This window comes from Balaenoptera acutorostrata, chromosome X, assembly GCF_949987535.1.
Source record: "Balaenoptera acutorostrata chromosome X, mBalAcu1.1, whole genome shotgun sequence".
NCBI lineage: Eukaryota > Metazoa > Chordata > Mammalia > Artiodactyla > Balaenopteridae > Balaenoptera > Balaenoptera acutorostrata.
Genome location: NC_080085.1, coordinates 125,156,298 through 125,162,778, shown reverse-complemented (window position 1 = coordinate 125,162,778; position 6,481 = coordinate 125,156,298).

The following is a 6,481-nucleotide window of genomic DNA, read 5'->3' as shown; positions in this document are numbered from 1 at the left end:
CTTTTTGCAGTCTTTCCCTTTTCGGTTTTCATCCAAAAATCTTGACTGAACTGCAGTTGTGCACGGATGAAGGGATCATCCACTGACAGCAGGTGTAAGCAGCATCTCCAGAGCAGCAGCCCACGAGGGGCTGGCAGCCCGCGAGCCAAAGCAGTTGGCCCAGAGTGTGGTGGGGTGTCCAGAGCTGAACTAATAACAGCCTTCCTGTGATACTCAGCCCGGAGATCAAGTTGGAAAGAGGTGTGATAGCTCACTTGTTGTTTTTCCCTTCACGTAGTTGCTTTGCACCATGGTGATGTAAGTACAGTCATCCAGATCTGGTAGCGGGACATGTCTCCATCTCCTTGCATGAAAATAACAGGAGGGTGTTCAGCTATTAAGATAACTAAGATGACTCCTTCCTCTACCTCAAGTAATTTGAATGTTAATGCTTCTAATAATATTTATGGAATTTAATATCCATTGTGTTTTCTTCTTGGTGCATTGACTTTTCTTCTTTTCTTTTTCTATAAATATGTTGCTGAATTTCCAAGGATTTGTGGATTTTCCTATTCCTTTTCTCAAAAAATGTATTTCTGGCTTCCCACAACGCTGGAGAGAGAGAAGGCACTCCATGATTGCAATCCTTTGTAACGTACTATGGTTTTCATTAGAGATTAATATTTCACATATTTAAAATTATTCATTTGGCATTTTAAAATAAGCAACAAGGATATGCTGTACAGCAGAGGGAAATATAGCAGTTCTTTAATAATCACTTTAAAAAGAGTATAATATATAAAACTTTTGAATCACTTGTTATAAACCTGAACTGATATAATATTGTAACTCCCCTATACTTTGAGAAAAAATTGAAAAATGAAAAAGAAATTCTCAGTGCCCCTGGAGTAGGATGTACCAACCTGCGAAGGCTGTCACTCTCAGCCACACAAAGAGAGAAAAGCTAGATAAACTACAATATTCCAACCTTTTCTTGAACCCAGTTTCAGTGCTTTCTCTATGTCGGGCTTTATAGAGTTTTATGAGGTCTAACTTATTTTCCTATGAATTTCATTTCCCAATTTATTCCTATCCTCCCGTGAGCGTATTATGGAATTTTTCAGAAGTATTTTATGTGTGACATGCAATAGAAAATGTGGAGGAGCAGTTATATGCATCAACTACCCCTATTATACAGTTTCAACATATCCCAGTGTAAGCATACATCTAAATATATAAATGGGGACGGATAATAGCTTACAGAAGTGGCAAAACAAAATTTTCACAAACATTTCACTTTTCTGATTACCTGGTTTTTGAAACTGTTGAAAGAATTCCCACAGATGCATCTAATCAATTCTTCCCTAGCAGAGAATCTTTCCATCTTTAAAAGGAAAACTTTCATGACCTGCAATTTTACAGCCTTTGGAGAATGTCCAGGGAGAGCAGCTCGTGCTCCGGTCTCCACTGGGGGTCTGGCAGCCTGTGAGCTATAGCCATTGGCTCGAAATGGTGTCCAGTGACCAGGGCTGAACAGATAATAGCTTTTGTGTGATCATCCACCTGGAGATTAAGGGGAAAGGAACTGTGATAATTTACCTTATTTTATTTTTTTTTTGGTTCCTTACTTATGTTTAATCATGGGGATTTAAGGAGTTAAATCCAGAGGAAGTCATTTCTTCAGCCCTTTGCATCCATTTAGAGGAGGTTTATCAGCAATAGAAGACCTATTATATCTGCTTTTACCTCAAGTGGTTTGAATGTTAAGGTTCATATCTGTTCTTTTCCCTTGTTTTATCTTCGTGGCCCAGGAAGATTTTATTTGTGTCATTTTTCTCTAAGTGTATTGCCAAATTACAAAGAGGTTACCGATTTACTATTTTTTTTAAACAGATTTCTAGCTTCCTACGACTGTTGAGAGAGGACGATCTGTGGGATTTCAGTCTTGTGCAATATATTCCGATTTGCTTTTTTTTTTTTTTTTTTTTCTTTTTTTTTTTTTTTTCCGATTTGCTTTAAAGCCCAATACTTTATCATGATTGTGCAGTGTTTCATTTGAACATGTAAAGTAAGTTGTAAATAACCCTTTTGACTAGGATGTAGAAGCTGGTAAAGGATGTCTCTCTCAGGCAAACAATGAGACAAAAGGCATATCAACTACAAAATTCAAAAAAATTTTGGAGTCATTCTGTGGAGAGACCAGAAACCAAATATTCCAGCTAGAACAGAGCACCACTTGCTGAAGAGTAAAATGGGGGGCAGGACAGGACACTAGAGAGAGTTCACGCACAATTGCAAGTAAGAAGGGGGCCCATCTTGCCTCCAGCGATCTCTTTGAGATCTCTAGAAATAGGATTTAGGCAAATAAGCCCCCTCATGAAGTTCATTACTTACTATTATTCGGGAAAGGTGAAACTTAAAAGGGTTTGAAAAAAGGAGCGCTTGCTGCTCAACTTGCCATTAAAATCTACCATGAAATCAAGTGCATACCTTCCTCTGTGTAGGAACTACAAATTGTTGTACACACTGGGAAAAAAAAATTTCAGAACTCAAAACTCTTGGTAGGGCCAGGTGCCTTTTCTGAGAAACAAGTGTGGACCACTTTGAAAAGAGCTGACTACAGAAAATCCCTTAATGTCTATCATGTTAATGGTTGCTGCATCAAAATGCCAGTTTCTCTCCATATGAAACAGAGATGCATTACCTAGGTTATTTTAGCGTGCTGGTCTCAAGGCTATGGTCTCTGTAAAAACATTCTAAGAGATCTAGTACACCAGGACACTGCTATTGTGCTTTGTGCGTTTTGCATCTGTGGATTCAGAAATGAAATAGGATCATTTTTGTAGCATATTACAAATTCAGCACAATAGAGCTGGAGAGTGAAGACTGGGCGTGCCAAGGGTGAGCAACACGTGGGAAATCGAGAAAGAAACAAAGATAAGGGGAATTTAGTTATTTATGCCGTTGAATTTGGGAAGGGGGAGTGAGCGATTGTGATTATCCACTTCAGTGGGTGCTTGAGGAAAGAAGGGCACCTAGATTGCTCAATCGCGATCTAACGGTGTGATTTACTGTAAAGACAAACTGAGGGAGAGCCTTCACGGCCTAATCAACTTATGAGAACTGTCACCGCGTGGATTATAGTATTGCTAGGACAATTATATCGCATTCAAACTCTTTTCTCCACTACCCGTATTATGGAATTCATTTAAAGTGTGGATCCAAACATGGTAAACGAATAACTAAATGTGAAAGTTCCAGGAGAAAAATCGATCGCAGATTCTAATCTACCGAGAAAAAATTTAATGTTGGAACTGAAGGGTCTGCTCGAACTTGTTCCGGTAATCTGCTTCTATCCTTTTCCGTCTTTACTCTTTTTAAAAACCACCTTGTGGGGCTTCCCTGGTGGCGCAGTGGTTGAGAATCTGCCTGCCAATGCAGTGGACACGGGTTCGAGCCCTGGTCTGGGAGGATCCCACATGCCGCAGAGCGACTAGGCCCGTGAGCCACAATTGCTGAGCCTGTGTGTCTGGAGCCTGTGCTCCGCAACAAGAGACCGCGATAGTGAGAGGCCTGCGCACCGCGATGAAGAGTGGCCCCCACTTGCCGCAACTAGAGAAAGTCCTCGCACAGAAACGAAGACCCAACACAGCCATAAATAAATAAATAAATAAATAAAATTAAAAAAAAAAAAACCAAACCACCTTGTTGATACAGGCCTCGGAGGATGGGAGATCCAATCAGAGAAGCTGAAGCACCACTCGCCTCTGAGTCAGCCAATGAGAGGCCAGCAACGGTGAGCCACAACCGTGGGTCCAAAGTTCAAGCTGGATTTGTGGGCTGAAGGGGTAAGTGCCTTCGTGGATGTTCAGCCTTGGTAACAAAGAGGGTATCAGGTGTGATTATTTGCTTGCTCTTTGCTTGCTTCATTGTATGTTTCTAATCGTGCTGGTTACCTGGGGCTGATGTACAAAATGCCAGAGATTGGTTTCCTTGAAGGACACGTACATAATGTCTCACACTTCTGGAGGTCAGAAATCGATATCAGGATGTCAGCGGGTTTGGTTCCTTCAGACTGGTGTGAAGGAAGCCTGTGTTCCAGGCCTCTCTCCTTGGCTTGTGGAGATGGCAGAGACACCCCTCCATCTGTTCCCAGTTTTCTCCCTCTATGAGGGTGTCTATGCCCATATTTCCCCTTTTAATATGGATACAGGTCATTTTGTATTCGGGGTCATCCTAATGAAGGCAGTTTAAGTTGATTTGTTCTGTAGAGATCCTATCTCTGTATAGAATCACTTGTTAGGTGCAGAGGTTTAGGACATCAACATAGGAGCTTTAGGGAGAAAGAATTCAACCCACAAAGACATGAATTTTGAGATATAGGTGGGCATATCTCCTGACTCTTCTACTAAGAGAACACTGGTTCTGTTCACACATAAACACTGGTTTGATGCTTACGAGGTGATATAGTAACAGATTTGAGTTCTTCCAACACATGTAAGCATAGAATACTGATGGAAAGTCTTACTTAAGCAGATGTTTTTGGTGAATTAATGCATTCAATCCCTGAGCTATCTGGAAAATACTGAATTTTTTCATAATAGTGCATCATTTACCAATTTCTGCATTGTAAATTACTTCAGGCTTAGTGGACTAACACAGCAATTATTTATTATTTCTCATGTATCTACGGGCCAGCTGAATGCTTCTGCCGTTATGGGTGGTACCTGTCAGGATTCTCGTGCAGCCCTCCTTTCTTTTTTCATCATCCCTGGTACAGTTCATATCCCATTGCTTCAAATTTAATAGTGTATAGAAAGGACTTTTGTCTGTGTGCTAAAATTGATGTTTGATTGTAAGCAATGTTTTGTCGATACTCCTATAACCATAATAATAAAAAAGAGAACACTGCTGACTGTGTATGGGAAAATAAGGTGACACATTCCATGTAATTTTCCTCAAGAATTTGAAGAGTGAATAGCTTTTATCACTCTTACAAAGTTTCTGACTTTCCACCACTGTGAAGAGGGAAGATATTCTATCATTTCAGTCCTTATAAGTGCTTTAAAATGTGAATTGTGACTTGTTTTAGACACCAATGTTTCTTCAGTTACGTTTGGCCTTCGTTTTGTACTCTGAAAATAATTTGTAAAATTCCCTGTTGATTAGGATGTGAAAACATGAAAAGTACGTCACGCACCCAGTGAGACATATTATGGACAACCTACTGAAATCAGGCCCTGAGAAAAGGGACAGCACCGTCGTGGGAGACAAAACAGAAAATGTTTTTTTAATGTTTTCAGAAACCCACAAACTCAGGAGAAAGAATTTGACAGGGCAGGATACTAGAGAGAGCGTGACCACTCTGAGGTGTGTGGCTATGCAGGGGGCCATTGCCTGATCGAGGAGAGCTCTAAAATTCTTTTTTCTCTGGTCCAGTGGAGAACTCTGTCGGACCATTAGCCCTGAGAAACTGTTCTTGGGGCCATCAGACGAAGGATTTATGATAAATGAGCCACCGGTATGGGAATGTTATGTATTTAGATTGTTGAATATGATAAGAATCGTAGGAAAATATTTCAAAGACAAAAAAGGATTAGACACCCAAGGAGACCAGAACAAACTACCACCAAAGGACCTTCAGGTAAATCCCTCTCTCCGGTATCTCAGGATGATCTCACACACCGGAAACAAAATTTTGGATGAGAAGAGCTCTAGGAGAAGCTCAAGGACGACTGACACACAGGAAATGTAAGAAAGAGAGGAATACAGTGGTATGATGTTGAAGAGGGTAAGACCAAAGAAGTACATGTGATTACTGATTTCAAAAGGTGATTAAGGAGAAAGGGCACCCCGTGAGTAAACATGATCTAACAGTGTGGTTTACTCAAATGATAAACTAAGGGAAAGAGCTTTACTGCTTAAACAACTAATGATAAGCATCAACTCTGAGAAAATAGTATTATAAGGACAAACATAACCCATTCAAAGTTTTTCAACATGACCAGTGTCAGGGAAATCATTTAAAAGCAGAATCGAGGACCCAAACACAGCACGGAAATAATGAAAGCAAAATGTCCAAGAAAAAAATACCTATCCAAGGTGGAAGAAACTGAAGTTACTAATCTGACTGGTTCAGATTAATCTTAGTTGGTTCCCCACCCCCCCCCCCCAAGAGTGCATTTCCTGTTTTTGAAAACAGAAACCTTTTTGACATGCACAGTGGCATCCTGGGGAGGATGCTGGAAGCATCCAATCAGAGCAGCACAAGGGCCACTCGGGATCGGCTCAGCCAATGAAAGTCCTGCAGCTCCTGAGGCCTAGCCATGGACTCAAAGTGTGAAGAGTTGTCCTGGGCTTGAAGCAAAAAAGAGTCTTCCCGGCACGTGCAGCTTTTGAGATTGAGGGGCGAAAGAGATGTGATTCCTTGCCATTGGGCCAAAATATTAGACTGTGGCACAGCGTAAAGCAATAAGAGCCTTCTTGGGAAATTCGGCCTTTA